The sequence below is a fragment of the Heloderma suspectum genome, chromosome 1 (assembly GCF_057233095.1).
Source record: "Heloderma suspectum isolate Gila_16-S chromosome 1, 16-S_ref, whole genome shotgun sequence".
Taxonomy (NCBI): Eukaryota; Metazoa; Chordata; class Lepidosauria; order Squamata; family Helodermatidae; genus Heloderma; species Heloderma suspectum.
The window spans coordinates 350,187,357-350,205,174 of NC_139458.1; positions in this window are offsets into that span (position 1 = coordinate 350,187,357).

Consider the following 17,818-nt stretch of genomic DNA (forward strand, 5'->3'; position numbering starts at 1 on the left):
AATTTGGCTTGGGGTCAAAAAATGTCCCAAAAAGCATTTGTGTAAGGGTGAATTATTTAATTTGTTTGCTCCTGTTGGAGATGAAGTAAATAAACAAATAAAGGAAGCCTCCAATCTCAGCGGCTTCCATGTATCCAGTGCCCAGTCGGGCTTATGCTGGCAGAGAAGAGGAGCAATGGGGGTGATTTTCGCCTCTCTGTTTTCCTTTTAAATGTTCTTCCTCTAGATGTGCCTTTGAGCCCATCTAGAGGGGGTAGGCTGGCAGGGGCTGTTCTGGGGCTGGAGAGACCATAGGATTTCTTGTATCCAGGCCTCTCCTCTCCTCTCCCCTCCCCTCCCCACCCACTGGAACACCCCTTCCCTGTGGGGCCACATTGGTGACCTTGGGGAAGCAGCCAGCATGGTTCTTCCATGGTAGCTGTGAGGGGGCGAGGGAGGGGGATTAGAACTCAGAGTCCCCCTCCCAATGTCGTAGCAGTGTCTATGGCCTTGGGAGGGGGACTCTGAAGAATCCTATGGTGCCTTGGACGCTCTCCCAGGGACCACAGGATTACTCTCTTGATAAATATCTAATATTTATAAAATATTAAATATTTAAAATTTATAAAATATTAAATATTTAAATATAAATCTTCATGTTTTTTAGAAATAGATGTTGTTCAGTAATTATAATTATGTAATTATAATTAATATAATTAATTGCATTTTAAAAGATCTGTGTGGGTTGATTTGCTTGATTCTTTTGGTCAAGCTACTTTGACCTTCAACTATCCATTAAAGCTGTGCAGATCCATTGGCCTTTGCGTATTCTGAGTAGCCCTGAAATGTTTACTTAGGAGATGAAGAGTTTCTACACTCAGATTTAAAGCCTTTATTTAACCATTCCTGTTGACACTAACAGACATTATATATAGCTGCTTGATGAATTATTTAGGCTGGCATACGCTTCAAGAAAATTTATACCATTACCATCTATAATGTGTGCTTTTTATAGGCTTTTCACAACCATATATAATTTGACACAGAGAGCACAATAAAGGAAAATCATTACGGATGCTTATGAAATTCTTCCCATCCCAATTCTCCCCAGATCATTTTGGTATTCCAAATTCTGGTTTTGTTAGCAACCCTTCTTTCATGTTTGATTTCTGGACATTGCAAAGACTGCTATAGATGAACACTTTGTGCAGCTTTCAGCTCCTTCTGCTCATTCATGGCTCTCTCTTTTTTTCTGTCCATGTTACCAACGCACACAAGTGTTTGTGCATATGAATGAAACACACTGCAAATACTGAACTTGGTATGATGGTGCACGCAATTACATCAAGATTGTTTTTTGTGCTGGAACCTGGACACTCAAAAAATGACGTGAATGAATGACAGGAAAGTTGTGGCAAACTGCAAATGTGCCAGTTCTGGAGTTAATTTCTGAAATTCTCCATCTGAAATTGAATGTAAGGCATAGCAGAATCTGGGACAGAGTTAGTGTCATGAACAATAATAAGGGAAACCCACACATCCCTAAAATTTAGCACTTGGAAGTTTTCTTTGTTTCTCTTGGTACTGCTATTTTTATATATATTTGCAGTGCTGTTCAGCTGTATTTGTTTTTTTCCTATTCCTCACCAAGCTGCAGAACCACACTTTCCCCCAGTCTGTATACTCTCTTTTTAAATTTGTAAAATATAAAAATATCCTCTCCCTCAAGACAGTGGTTCTTATTCCCAAGTAAATGTGTTCAGCATCAGGGCAGCAAAAGAAAACTCCAGTTTATTCCTGTAGTCATGATGGTGCTAGGATTTAAGTGAGTTTAAAATGCAAAACTGAACACACTTAGAGTATTTCTTTTTTTCTTTTTTTTAATCAGGGTTGGCTAACCATTTTTGTTTGTTTTTCTCTAATGTATCAGGGACGTAGAAGCAGTTGTAAAGCATGGAATGGTGGTGTGGGGGAAGGAAGAGGAATGTTAGTTGGGTGCTTTGCAACTATAGTAATATGCATGGCTGTCTAAAGGGAGTCCCGTAAGACCATTAAGTCCAGGATCTAAAATTAGCTACAGATGTCGGACAAATCTGTCTGGGATGTGAAGTTCACCAACCTTTCAGCAGCAGCGCCTCCAGACTGTGGCTTGCTTACCCACGAACTGGCCCGACTTGATCTGTATCAAGTCAGGCCTGCTTGCAGATTTTCAGTTTTTTTCTTTTTCTAAAATCACAATTTGCACAATGTACACAAATTTCAGCTAATTTGCTTAATTTACACAAATTGTGCCTGCAGTTTGCACACGTTTCTGAGCCATTTGTACAAATTATGACTGAATTTGCACAAAATCCACAAATTCAGCCAGAATTTGTGTAATTTGTGCAAGATCATCTATAATTTGCACAAATTCAGCAGTAAGAGAACTGCTTCAGCTGTTCCATTGAGGGTGAGCTGTTCCACCTGCTTTCCTCCTCCCCACCCTGCCCAAGACTTTAAAAGCAAGGCTGGAGCTGCAGCTTGGGAGGCTCTGCTTCAGGGGGAGGTGCTGTTCCAACCAAGGCATTTTTTTCCTCATCTGCTATGCCCATCCCCCTGCCTGGGAAACCTATCAGGATCCCTGGATTATTCCAGCTCTACTCTGCCTTTTTGCTGATGGGTTTTTGCTTTTGGATATGTAGGAGGTAGGAATGTTGGAGAATTCCGCCATGGACTCCAGTGAGGCTGGATTCTAAAGAATCCCCCCCCCAAGAATCCGTGGCACGATGGCTTTGCCCCCCCGCCACCCCCCATAATCCTCCCCCAGAACGGACCTACCTGGTGGTGGATGTGGCGGCGGCTCCGGTGGCAGCTCCGGGTCATCTTTGGGGCTGCTGCGGCAGCAAATGGCAGCTGTCGTGGCAGCCGCCATTTGCATCCCTGTCTTTTGCCATGATAGGCTACATAAATATTTACGTAGCCTATCACGGCTATAGCAGGGACCCAAATGGCATAGGGGACGCCATTTGCTTCCCTGCTTTAGCTGTGATAGGCTACATAAATATCTACGTAGCCTATCACAGCTTAGCGTAGGGACGCAAATGGCATCCCCTACACAGGACGCCATTTGTGTCCGCAGCAGCCTGGCAGCAGATGGGGGCCCAGGGCCCTGCTACGGATGGCCCGGCCGGCGGCTCCGCGGACTGGCTGCGGAGCAGAGCCGGCTGGGCAGTATTCCGGGGGGGAGGAGCGGATCGCCTTCCCCCCCCCATCAAGGATTCTGGGGGAAGGACTGGATCGCCTCCCCACCCACGGAACCCAGAGGAGCCAGGTAAGTGGGGTTTCATATGCCCCTAGTAGGAGGTGGGTTTGGGCTGCAGGGTTTTTAGTTGTTTTAGTTTTAAACAGCTGTTGTGATATTTCTGCTTTATACTTATATTTAGTGTATTGTTTAAATATTGTATTTGTATATTTTTGTGAGCTGCTTTGGGGGCCTTTTGTCCAAAAGATGGCATAGAAATAAAGTATAATATAGAAATAAAGTATAACATAATTTGTGCAAATTGCTCAGAAATTTTCACAAATTGATGAACTTTCCCCCCAAAATGTGCAAAATCCCCCCCCCCAAATCTGGGAACTTGCTTGACTTGCTGCAGAACCTCCGCAGCAGGAACCAAAACAAAGTCCGGGGGCTCGAGCGTAGGAAAACCTGTCGAACTTCAACCCCCAAATGGATTTCTCTGACATCTGTAGTTATTGCTAACTATTCCTCTAACCCCGCCCCCCGCTTTGCTCTCTTATCTTCCCCTATTTCTCTTCTTCCACCCTTCATTCACCTGGCAGCTGCTCTGGTGGGGGCAAAGCAGTGAAATGAGGGAGGTTTGGAGGCCTGTCCACCACCCCGCCCCAGCTAGAATAAAGGGGGTCCTGAGTGCCCCCATTTCTCCCCACTTTGCACAGGAAGCCCTAGGAAAATTTAGTATCTGATTCTCCCTCCACCACCCCATACTACCACTGCAGCAGCACTGCCAGAGGCTGCTTGGGAAGGAGCTTGTGGGGAAGAGGACCAGCTGCACCAAGTGGACCCTGAGCCTGTTTCTGCCCTGCCAAACAGGTGCTTAAGGAGGGGCTGCCAGAGGCACTTAGCATGGCACTTGGCACTTAGCAATACTTAGCATCGCACGTGGAGATGCATGGAGGAGAATATGAAGACCTGCCCACTGCCTCTCCAGAGATACCAGCAACCAGAGATACTAGCAGCAAATAGGAGCAGCAGAGGGCAGCAGCTTTAAAGACCAGGAAGAAAGGGGCAAACGCAGATCTTATCTGCTCTCCTTATTAGCTGCTGCTCTCTTTTATATTCTTTTATCCTGTTTTATATTTCACATCTTAACATTTTAACATCGAGCAACTCAGGAGGTCGGGGAGGTGCCACCATAACTGTGGTCATGGGTAGGGGAAGGTATGGCATTGGGGGATTAACAAGCCAGCTGAGGAGAAGAGGGGCTAGACACCTTATGGCTATCCCCTCTTCTGGTTCTTCCCCCAACCTGATGGTTCCTGGTGGCCTTACCAGCTTGCCCTCAGGTCTGGTGGTGGTGCTGCTGAATGCCAGGTCAGTCTAAAATAAAATCTCCCTCAGTCATGATTTGATTGTGGATGAGGGGGCTGACCTGGTATGTATTACTGAGACCTGAGTGGGGGAACTGGGAGGGGTCACTCTCTCCCAGCTGTGCCCTCCTGGGTACTCAGTGCAGAACCAACACTAACTCGAGGGTCAGGGAGGGGAGGTTGCCATGGTCTATAGGAATTCATGGTCTATGGGCCACGGTGGCTTAGTGGTTAAGACGCTGAACTGCAGACCGGAAGGTCGGCAGGACAGCAGTTCGAGACCCGAGTGCCGCGTGACGGAGTGAGCTCCCGTCTTCAGTCCCAGCTCCTGCCATCCTAGCAGTTCGAAAGCAAGAAATTGCAAGTAGATAAATAGGTACCGCCTCGGCAGGAAAGGTAACAGCGTTCCGTGCACCTTGGTGTTCAGTCATGTCGGCCACATGACCACGGAAGCGTGTTCAGACAGCGCTGGCTCTTCGGCTTAGAAACGGGGATGAGCACCGCACCCTAGAGTCAGACACGACTGGTTGGGGACACCTTTACCTTTTTTTTTTATAGGAATTCAATCCCTCCCTCTAGGCTTCCTGCTCATTTGAGTGCAAATCTTGAGTGCTTGTACCTTGTGTGGGGTACCTGGGACAGATTAGGGATTCTGTTGGTGTACCGCCCACACCGCTGCCCCTCAAACTCCCTGCCTGAGCTGACGGAGGTGGTCTCGGACTTGGTGTTGAGGATCCCTAGGATGATGGTCCTGGGGGATCTCAACTTCCATGCTGAGGCCACCGTATCTGGGGTGGCTCAGGACTTCATGGCCTCCATGACAACCATGGGGCTGTCCCAACATGTCTTCAGCCCAACACATATAAAAGGACACATGCTTGATCTGGTTTTCTTGACTGCACAGGAGGATGGTGATCTGAAAGTGGAGGAATTAACATCTGTCCCTTTGTCATGGACAGATCACTTCCTGCTGAGGTTTAGACTCTTGGCAGCCTTCCCCCTCTGTAAGGGTGGGGGACCTATTAAAATGGTCCTCCCCTGGAGGCTAATGGATTCCGATGGTATGGCTGGTGCACCTGTTGAAGCCCAGATCGCTCTGTGGAATGCAGAGATGACTCATATTAAATTGGTATATCACTCTTAAACTGTACAAAATTTGATGCTTCTAACTTTTCTCTGATTATTTATACTTTCTGCTGGCTTGATGGGTAGCAATACTAGGAAGTAGAGAAGTATATGAGATTTAGACAAAATCTGAACTCCAAGCAGAATTGGGCTGCTTCAGTCCAGTTCTGTTGGGTCCTGAGGTGAAGCATACCATCCATCCAAAGCCTCCATCCAAAGCCTCTAAGGCTTTGTTACTGACTTGTGTTTCAGAAACAGTATGTGCCCACCCGCTCTAAGTAGTGTCTTTTGGTTTTGTTTCTCTAAACACTACAAGGAGGGAGGGGAGGGCGGGTGTGTAGTAGAGTGTCTGACAGGCCCACCTTCTAGTCTTAGGGCACATTTTACCATGAGCTCCAATCACTGTACTCTGGGGGAAGGCAAGGATGGGACTGTGAGATGGTCATTCTTCCAGTTAGTGATGGCAGAGAATTCCGCCATGGATCTCGGTGAGGCCGAATGCCAGTGCATTTGGCCCCCCGAACTCCATGGCGGAACGGCCTGCCCCCCCGCCCCCCCGTGGATCCCCGCCGGGACGAGACTTACCTGGGGCGGATCTTCCAGTGACACTTTAACATTTCCAGTGTTAAAAAAAAAAAAAAGACGTGATAGGCTACGTAAAGATTTACATAGCCTATCATGGCTAGGTTAAAACAACAACAACAACAACAACATGATAGGCTATGTAAATCTTTACATAGCCTATCACATCTGACTTAAGAAACAAACAAACGCGCGTACGCAAATGGCGGCGGCTACGGCCGCTGCCATTTGCATTCCTTATTTTGGTCCGTCTTAGTCTACATAAATATTTACGTAGACTAAGATGGCCAAAAATAAGGGGGAACGCAAATAGCGTCCGCTACGCTATTTGTGTTCCCCTTATTTTCGCCGTCTTAGTCTACGTAAATATTTACATAGACTAAGACGGGCCAAAATGAGGAACGCAAATGGCGGCGGCCACAGCCGCCGCCATCTGCGTACGCATTTTTTTTTTTAAGTTAGACATGATAGGCTACATAAAGATTTACGTAGCCTATCACGGCTGACTACAGGGATGCAAACGGTGGCGGCTACAGCTAGCTGGCGGAGCTGGCCGGCGCCTCTGCGGAATCCCCATGGAGCTGAGCTGGCCGACCAGGATTCCGGGGGGGATTCCGGGGGGAGGGACGGAGTGCCTCCCCCCCCCAGCGGAACCCGGCGGAGCCAGGTAAGGCCAATTTCATACATCCCTACTTCCAGTGCAACCATGCTTCACTATGAAAAACCGTTGAATTGGATTTCAAGCATCATAACTCGCTAGGTCCTGTGCATATCTTTCTAAAACTTTGTAGGTTTCTTGCCTGGTGAGTGACAGCTCTATGACGTGTGGCATTTTCAAACAAATTGACCAAAATGCATGGCGGGAGGGAAAGAGAAGCAAATCATTTTCTCCTTCCAAAATTGGGGAATACCCCTTCCACATGAATCACTGCACCTATCCTTCTGAAATGTTTCAGTGTTCTTACCTGGGGACACCTCTAGGCTACCTGTAATTTTCAGAAAAATGGTCCATAGGGGGAATAAGTATGTCCTCTTTTGGAAACCCTCAAAATGTCAAGTCTGCTCTGCCCCCCCCCCCCCGGCTATTATACTGAAATTTGTCAGGCTTTATATCTTCAGAAGGGGCAACTGTCTCTGCAATTGTCATCCACTTCTGCAATCAAAAAAAGATACCGGCAGTTCGCTTTTAAGAATAAATAAAAACATAAGGATATGTAGCACCTATTTTTTCTGATAGGTGTAATCCCCTCCTGTGGGGCTACTATGCTGGCAGCAAGTATCATCCAATTTTGACCAAGAGTGAAAAAAAAAGGTATAGCCATTTAAAAATATAATAAAAAATTCCAATGATAGTCAATGGGAAACATGAAGGCTCTGGGTTTCCGAACCTCAATTCAGGTTCGATATGCAGTCGAAATGGTCAAATGGACCAACTCTGAATCAGTCCAAGCAGAATTGGGTCATTTTCACAAGTGGTGATTCGGGGTTCCAATCAAATCAGGGGGTTGGTGCACACCCCTATTAGGAGGTGTTATCATCCATGCCGTTCCACAAGTTTCCAATCAGTATAATACCTCACTGCTGTCCAGGCAGACATAACAAATAACTGGCCAGGTCACAGTAGCCTAAAGCTACTGTATTTCAACATTTGTACCATTCCTATCTTAGGGAAACAATGTTGATTATTACACTCATTTTATAAAGTAGACAGCCTGCTGCTGCTAGGGCCCCATATAACCCGAACTAATTACATTCATAATCTGATCTCAGTGGCAGCTGAGAACAGCCGCAGCGCACATGCAAGCTACGTTTTCTCTCCCCGACCCCCCATGTTTCTTGGTAGAAAATGAGCTATTGCCCAGCCTGGCACATTCTCATCAGTCCTCAATATTGCTTACGTACGGACTGTGTTGTCATGTACAGACTTGAGAGGACAGAAGAGACACAGGCCTTGTCACATCACGGTTTATACAGCTCATAAGGCATGACTGATAGACGAATAAATTGTTAGCGAGCAATGCCTGTTGCAACGACGTTCTCGGCTTCTTTCTGCTGAATGTCAGAAAACACTACCAATCCTTCTGTAAGAATAGAGGCAAAAAACTTGTACAGAGGTGGAGTCTGTGGGAGAAAGTGATTCTGATCTAAACCCCAGAAAATCTAAGACTCCAGTTCACAGGCCATCTGCTCGTTTCCCTTGCTGGACGAGGAGTTGTGTACATGAACAGGTGCGATGTGGGTGGTTCCTCACCTTGATCCAGCTGCTGAGACAAAACACAAGGAGCTCTTTCCCTCCAACTGGATGTTCAGGGGGGAGAGTGGGGCATGGGCCACTGGACAACGCAAGACTCCCTGCCGCCTGAGGTGGGACGTTGCCCTACTGCCCTTTATCTCTCTTCCCTTGCCTGTGGTGACAGTGGCACTGACTGCTGCCCCCTTCCCTTCTCCTCCCCATAGTGATGATATTGGTGACAACTGCCCCCTCTCTTTTCCCTTGTGGTGGCAGTGGCAGCACACCACAGACCTCATTTCTCCCTTGATGCATTCCTTGAGGGGTCCGTCCTCAGACGAAGACATTGGTGGAGAAGCTGCCCTGGAGACCACCTGTGCCACAGTAGCACAGACAATCTCCAAGGCCATCTCCCTGCTAATGCCTTGCTCTGAGGAGGGACCCCTCACGGCAAGGCATTTGGGCTGGATGGGATATGCCACCCTTCAGGATCTACTGCTTGAGGTGGGAGATTCACCCCGCCTCATGGAAGGGCTGGCCCTAAAAAAAGCAAACTGTCCACAAACGTATAACACATTTTCAACACTATCAGCATTTAAGATGAACATCATGGGCTTCAAAATGCTTAATTATGACAACTTCAAATGCCAGTTAAATGCCAGTTTTCTTCCCATGAAGAAAACGATCACCTAAAAGAAGAAGTAGATAATTTGAAGTATAGTACTGAGATTTTCAGTTTCATTTGGTTATGTGAAATATCATGTGTGTGTTTTTTAATTAGAAAGCATCTTCAGATTAATATGAAACACTGACCCAATTGGAACGAATGCATGGAAGTAATGCGCTGGCATTCTGTCCCATGCTTCTTAATGGAGGGAGAACAACCACAAGCAAAAAGGAGGGAACACAGAACTCTCATTTTTCTGTTGAGATACATAGAGTACTCCTTGTGATTGGGGAGATCTGAGTGTATATCGGAGCTCTTGATCCAACAAGGAATTGCTGGTTTGGGCCGGGGATGTAATTTTGCATGTATGAGGCTTCTTGCCTCCAGCCCTTCCTAATCTGTTGCCCTCTGGATGTTTTAGATGGCAAGTTGCACCATCCTTGACCATTGGCCATGCTGGCTGGGGTTGATAAAGGTTGTAGTCCAATGCATCTGGAGGGCACCAGGTTGGGGAAGGTTGCTGCACTCCATCTAATGCACAATGGGAATCCTGAGATTCTTTGTTTTACATCTTGCCATTGCACTCATGTCCTACTTGTGGGTTTCCCACCGGTGACTGGTTGGTTGGCCAATGTGTGAACTAGATGAGCTGGACTAGAAGGACCCTTTGATCTGATCCACCGTGGCTCTTCTTATGTTCTTTTGTTCTTAAATCAAGTGTCTTCCCTACCATTGATTTCACATTAGTTTTTCACCCTGAAAAATATCCTGAAATATTTACAGGGAAATAAAATCCATTAATTTAATTAGAGCTCCCAGTTAAATGTAATTAGGATTACAGCCATGAGATCACCAGTCACATTCCCTATCAATTAAACATTAATGCAGTCTTGGCATCAAACGTCTCCTTGCTAACCTCCCAAGCCTCTTCACCTCCCGCCCCAACTGAAATGGACAAAGATTTAGATGTGAAGTATAGGGAAAATATACGCACATTTATAACAGAAGGAAAGCTATGTTTGGACACTTCAAGGCCAAAATTGTATACTGGGAATGCCATACTGAGAAATCTAGTTCACACACATTGCACTCTTCTTACCAAAGAAATAACTGCTGCCCATAGGGGTGTACAATAATGTCATTTCAGTTTGCAAATCCACACTTGCCCCATTCACAACCTTGAACATGAACAGGAGTGCATTTTTTAGGAAAATGTTTAGATATTCCTGAATTTATGATCATATTAAAAAAAAGTGTGTGTGTGTGTGTGGGGGGGTAATGCATATTTTTCAAAAAATACACATTTTCACGCTTTAGTCAGTGGTGGAAATGTGTGCACTTTTGAAAAATGTGCACAGAAATGCATACTTTTCCTGTTCAAGATGTGCACTTTCCCTGTTTGGACAAAATGAAAAACAGATCGCAAATGAAAACAGGAGCAAGCTGAACTAAGCTTTAAAGTGAAGTTCAGAGAATTTTGGTAAGCTTGAACATCTCTGGTTCTCCCATCCCTACTGGCCAAACACTTTCCTTCCATGATATCTTTGGTGACACTACTGGAAGCCAAGACGTGCATCCTACCTTATAAACAGGCAGGGGGAGAGATGGCTTATGTGCTGTCACTCAGTTGGTGCAATGTATGAACTATCCTGCAGGGTGTTCGGTTTGGGGGCGGGCAGAGGCAATGGATGTTCAAGGAGGCAGAGGGTCCTATCAGTAATGCAAGGTGCAGGGGAAAATCAGGATCAAGGATGCTGATGGTGAGCAATGGCCCCGGAGTGCAAAGCTCATGGAGGCTTCTAACAAGGCATGTTCTCATATGAACACTTGTTCAAGTGGTTGTGAGAATCTGTCTACATGTATCCTTACCTGATTGATTTGTACCAAGGTACTAGAATCCTAAGCTCTGTGCAAGTGTTCACCATCAAGACCTCCATTCAATTTATGTTACAGATCATGGGCACACGGGTGTACATGGGTTGAATAATGTGCAAAGAGCTGTATGACGTGATGAACTCATACTTGCTTATGTAACCATGTAAAGCAGGGGTGGGGAACCTCTTTCAGCCTGAGGGACAAATTCAGTTTCAGAGAAGCTCTAGGGAGCCGTGTTCCAGTGGTGGGTGCGGCCCAGAATAATAAAAAAATACCATAAAACCCAGCATCTTGTGTCATAAAGCTCTGACTGCCAGTAACTAAGCTTTAGGGGGGGCATTTCAAGCTTTTGGAATGGGGAAAAAAACATAATCAGTGGGAAGGAGTGGGGGGCTGGAGAAAGGGGCATGGTCATCTGAGGAACCTCAGAGGGCTGGATTGGGACCCCAGACCTAGGGACCCCCACCCCTGATATAAAGTATACCCCCTGCAGTATTCCTGGAATGCAACCATTTTTGGCCCTGAAGAGCTGCCATAAGAGTCTCTGAGGAGGAGGAGTTTTTTGTGAGGCAATTGAATTCTGAGGGAGAGTGGAAGATTTGAGAAAGGAAAGAGACTGAGGAGACCACAGTGATGAAAAAGCACCAGCTAGAGAAGATAGCGGAGGAGAAAACTGCAACCAAATCCTCTCACAAAGCTCTCGTGCAGCAGCAACTTTGAGGCCAGAGAGTGAGCACGCCAGCCCAGGACTGTATAGCAGTAGACAGGCCTGAGGTGAGAGACCCTCGTAATAGCTCGTGAGTGCCAAATAACTGCTTCACTGGACTTATCCATGCCTGTTTTTGTTTTTGTTACACATACATAGACCTACAATCTAGTCCTTCTAGGACATTTCCACCTGCTTGGTAGTAAACAATGTCCCCAAATTTCAGCCACCTGCCTTTTACAGTTTTCTTGCTAGAAACCAAAACATGGAACATAAAATATCCCACAAAGTCTATGGATTTTTGCTATTGGGGTTCTTTTGGCACCCCTCACAATCTAACGTATTGGTGCACAAGAAGTCCCATGCCCTTTTGATTGAACTACAGGTGATCTTAAGACTGTTTTGAGTGCTAGGAAGAGGAGCAAACCCCTCCCTAGCCCAAACACTGAGAAACTGAAACCTAAAGTCCATTGTTATGCTGAATGTAATCTGCTGGGGGAAAGCAAGGTCTCCGGTGGAGGAGGTCAGTGACTGCTGAACAAAACAGTTGCGCTGAGAATTCTCCTGGGAAGAACAAGGAGTTTTTCTGCTTTACCAACTCTGTGCTGGTACTGGACAGCCCCAGCCCCCCAAAAGTCATCTTCAACTGCATCAACAGTAAGTGTGTGTTTGTTCAGTCTTTTCTGAGCATGACACCAGAGAATGGAATGAGAGCAACCCTACCAAAATGCATCAGTGGAAGCAACTTGATATTATCAAGGTGAAGGTGTACAAAACAAACATTCCACCTTATGTGACTCTGTTTTCTGGATCTGGGTGTTTTGGTATTGTTAAACACATTTCATTACAACAAATGACAAAATAAGTGGTGTCATGGGACATGTTATACTCCCAAATGTATTGGAATTCAGGTTGGGGTCCAACCCCCCCCCCATATGACAGTTGTTAAATTTTTCTAGAGACCAGATGACGGTTAATGGAATGAGTCTGCAAACCCTCCTTGGTGTTCTGGCTGGAAGGGCTGGCCTTGCTGCAAACTGTGCCTTTCCCCCATTTGAAATAAAGGTGTCTGTTCTTTCTGATGAGGTGACCATTTTCTTTGGCAGGTTTTATGAGAGCAGAACTTTGAAATCCCAAGCTAGACATTATACCCAATGACAAGTAGAGGGAGGCTGATGAGACTGTTAAAACAGGAAAGGCTGCTTCCAGTGTGACCTTCAAAAGCAAAGAAGCAAGAGGGAATGGGTTGTTAGGCCTTTCCCCTCCTTGCCCTTCCCCACTCCGAATTACTCAACTTCCAAAGGGCTTTCCCTCTTGCAGGATTTCACATGCGCATCTTAGCAAGGGTGAACGTCACCATCCCCATGGGAGAAAATTCATCTGGGGAGGATTTCAAGCAAAAAACAAAACAAAAACCACCCGTAGGGAAACGGTCCAGATCCCCTCCAACGCCGCCACGCCTCTGCTCAAAATCACATACTTCTGAAGATGGGGGGGGGCTGTTGGTCTGGGCACCCTTTCATGCATTTGCATAACATCAAATTTGTCCTTGGAATATCTTTATCCCAGAAATCATGATGAAAGGGGAAACAAATATAGCCATTAAAAGTTCTGATTCCTGAATAGAAATGAACCAAGACTGTGGATGACTATTAACTCATTTTGGTTAATTTCCTTCCTCAGAACTCTTGCTCTTGGGAAAGTTAGCACAGTAGATCTATTAGAAATACGAGCAAGCAGTGTCCATGACATTTCCTACCAATTTAAGCATGCAGACACCAAATTGGCAGTGGCTGAGAATATAGTTAGGAAGCAGACAAGGACAAATGTTTTAAGACATTGAAAGAAATCCTGCTTTTAGGCTCTGGAAAATGTCATGCAGTGTGTACAGAGATGGTTGTGAAATTGGTTGAATGAGCTAGCAACATTTTGTTCAAGTCTTAGACAATCAGCTGTTGAAATATTCACTTGTAAGCAGATATAGATAGATAGATAGATAGATAGATAGATAGATAGATAGATTTCAGAGCATCTAATCCTAAAGGAAGTTGCAGCTTAGAGAAAATCATTGTTATGTTGTTGCTGCTATTTTTACTGAAGGCACATGATCTTATTCACATAAAGGTAGTAAGAAGAGGTTGTAGAAAGTGTTTTAAGCTCTTTAAGTACTAATTAGAATGGGGGCATGGGTATCTGCAAGACCTGCAACCATGATAAAACGGATCTCTGTGCTGCAGAGACAGAAACTTGCCCTGGATCTGAAGCAAGTAAAGGAAAGACAGGAATGGCCATATGGCAATGCTTCTTGCTTTATGGTTCATTAGGAAGAGACCACATGGAGGGGATCTGGCCAATGCTGGTTCACTGGCCCTGAAGAGTGAATACCGTCAACCAGCAACATATGGATTCAGTTATGGCCCAGGTGATGATGTGTTCTACACTTCTAAGCCACCACTGTGGGTACTACAACATTGTGCATGCAAAGAAGCATCTAGCAGCCTATGCAAACCAGAGACGTTAATCATTCATTTATGCATAGCCTCTACACAGCCAGAATATTGCAGTGCCTGCACCCTGTAAACCAGGTCCTCTGACCTAGCGTTTCTACCCCCACGCATGGGCTGTATCTGGAGAGTGTGACTGTAGTTCAATGTTTGAAAGGTAAGGGGTGGTTTGGGGGCAAAAATCCACTTTCTTTTGTAATCAAGGCATCCATTAAAATGATGCAGTATGTAGGAAGACGCTTACATGGTTCATAGCAGTTAGTGACACCTCTCCACTTAGAAACATCCTCACTTGGAAAGGCAGATCTTGGTAGGCCAGGATGCTTGCCTCAAAGGTAAGGCAAACACTACAGTCCCTGAAGTTCTGCTGCAGCTCAGATTTTAATCCAAGTCAGAGAAGAAGTCAAATCCACCCTTTCTGCTATGTTTTCTAGGGCTCCTGGCACCTGGCTTAAAGACATGGCAGTGAGTGAGGTACCAGAGGGGGGAAGGGGAAAAAGAACCCTCCTTCCCTCCCTCTATCCCAGCATTGCCACCACTAGAACATTATGACAGGAAAGTGGGTAGATGGGAGGTAAGGGATTTGGAAAAAAGAGGACGGGCAGGTAAGCAGATGGATAAATAGGTGTCATGGTCCAGTACACAGGTCTTTTGCTATCTGAGGAAGGGTCCAATGATATGGAAGATGGGTGCCCAGATTCAGGTGGTACCCGAGGAGAAGCAACCACCCCGCCAGAGACTCCCCAGAAAGGGAGCTTCAGGTGCTAGCAGTGCCTCCATTCTCTCCACCTGAGGAGATAGCCCTGCCGCCTTCATCTGACTCACTCATCCCCAGAAGGATCTGCAGCTCAAGTGACAGCAGGAAGATTTCCACACCCAGTGAAGTCGGTTCCTTTAAAATATAGCATGACCTTCTTAAGGTCATGAAGTTTCCATTTATGGGGACTGAGGTTCACCCACTTGCTGCAGGACTACTTCTACCAGGGGAAGATGTGATCCTCCAGCCAGCATGGGCTAATGGCCAAGGATGATGGGTGCTGTGATCCAAGGTCTGGTTCCCCATACCTGATTTAAGCATTCTGCTTCTAGCCTTGCCTTGCCTTGCCTTCTGCCTGATTATCTGTGGTCCTCACCACCTGAACTCTGCTGCACATGGCCAAGACACACCTGTGGGCTCCAGGCTAGGACAAGACAGCAGGTGGGTGAGTGAGAGGAAGGTGGCTTGGAGGTTCATCATAGCTGAGGTTTGGGGAAAGGATTGGGCCCCACTGCATTCCTGATGCCAGCATACCTCTAATGATGACATCTGATTTAGCCTGCAATAAGCTATGCTATTTTTTGAGTTTGTGGGTAGGGAAAAGAGCTTGATTTTCTGACCCTTTCTGGAAAAATTTGTCCCATCACTATTAGTGATGTTTCATCACCTTTTTTTGTATTTATAGGATTTTATCACATAGGGACCATAATTCCTATATGAATTTCTACATCTCTTAAGGCATAGGAAGGGTGGGTGGGTGTAGGAACTGCTTACAAGGTGGTTGAGTAACTGGTGTTGAGCTGGGCACCTCTGATTCTTTGTGGCGAGTCTATCCACAGAAATGCTTGATGTGTGGTGTTGGTGTAGTGGTTAGAGCATTGGGCTGGGACTCGGGAGATCTGGGTTCTAGTCCCCACTTGGCCATGAAGCCCATTGGATGACTTTGGGCCAGTCACTGACTCAGCCTATCCTACTTCACAGGGTTGTTGTGAAGATAAAATGGAGAGGAAGAGGACCATGTCAGCTGTTCTGGGTTCCTCGAAAGAGCAAAAAAGGTGGGATATAAATGTAATATTAAACAAACAAACAAACAAACAAATAAATAAATAAATTGCTATGCAAGAACATGAACTGTTTCCAAGTTATTCTAGCATTCATCTTGATATAGGCAAATATTTGGTTAGAATCAGCTGCCGCAGACATGACCAATGAATGTATGCAGCCTGGTCACATTTTTATCCATTATGAAACGTACGCAGCAGTAAAGTAAGAATGGGAGACATTATGAAGAAACAGCAAGTGTGAATGATGCAGAAGTCAAACATTCACAGAGATGTTTAACTTGGGAAAAGAAATGTGCCAAATGTTCAATGAAAATATGCTTTTTTAATATGAAAAGGGGCTGTCAAGAGGAATAATCCTCCCCTCAGCTTGCCTTCCCTGCCATTCACTCCCCCTGTCTTGCTTTGCCACCATTGTTATTTTTTCTCTACCTGATTCCAGCCAGTTGAGGAATATATAGCCAAGGAATATACTTGGCATCATGTCATCATGATGCCAGGTGATGAATTGGATTTGTCTGCTTGGTGATGTCACTGAGGACAAATGAAACGCTCACATTGTTCCCTCTTTGAATGAATGCCTTTTAAATGGTCTGTGTGAACCCACCTCTCTAGAGATGTACAGAAATAAGAGCACATGCATGGCTTGGTGCACTGGTATGAATATCCAACAAAGGATCAAATGAAAGCCACATCAGGAGGGGCCATAGCTAAATCACAGAGCATGCGCTTGGCATGCTGAGGGGCCTGGATTACTCCTCTAGCATCCCAAGTTGAAGTGATCTTAGGTAGCAGGGCTGGGGGAACATCTCTGCCCATCCTGAAGAGCTACCACTAATTTATTTATTTATTTATTTATTTATTACATTTATATCCCGCCATTTTTCCTCTTTAAGAAACCCAAGGCGGCATACATAATCCTCCTCCTCTCCATTTTATCCTCACAACAACAACCCTGTGAGGTAGGTTGGGCTGAGAGTCTGTGACTGGCCCAAAGTCACTCAGTGAGCTTCCATGGCCGAGTGGGGACTAGAACCCGGATCTCCCGGCTCCCAGTCCAACACTCTCGCCACTACACCACACTGGCTCTCTAATTCAAGTAAACAGTACTGGGCTGGTGGACCAATGATCTCAGCAGCTTCGTATATTCATATCCCTTGTAGTCCAGCAGATAAGCCAATATGGCCTCAGCCAAAACACACTGATTGGCTTTGTTGTACATTTCAACCTAACAAATACTTATACACTAATGTGAGAAGTATATTTTTGTCAGCAGACATTATGTCCACGTGTAAATCCGTTCTTCTCATTGATTTGCAATTCCATTCATCAAGCATGGAATCATCAATCATGACATATTGTTTGTTTAGCGGTTGAAAGAGGTGCACTGACTCTTGATAGAGGTGACCTTCCCAAGGACAAAGCAGGTAGGAAGCTGCTTTCATGAATCTGAAAAAGCTTATGTCAGCCTTTAGAGGAGGAACTGAAAGACAAACGAGGAACAAAGGGTTCCTTACAGCACGTGAGATTGTAAAACAAAATACTCCATCCCCGCCCAACCCCCTAAAAAGCTAAGTCAAAAATACAAAGGCACAGTCCAGTCCAGGTTAAGCACCTTGAAGCAGAAATGTTTACATTGGGGAGAGATAGCTGAATCCTATTCAGATTTACTCAGAAATAAGTCCATCTGAATTCAATGGACATTACACACTGATAGGGTTATGTTAAGCACTGAACTGCTT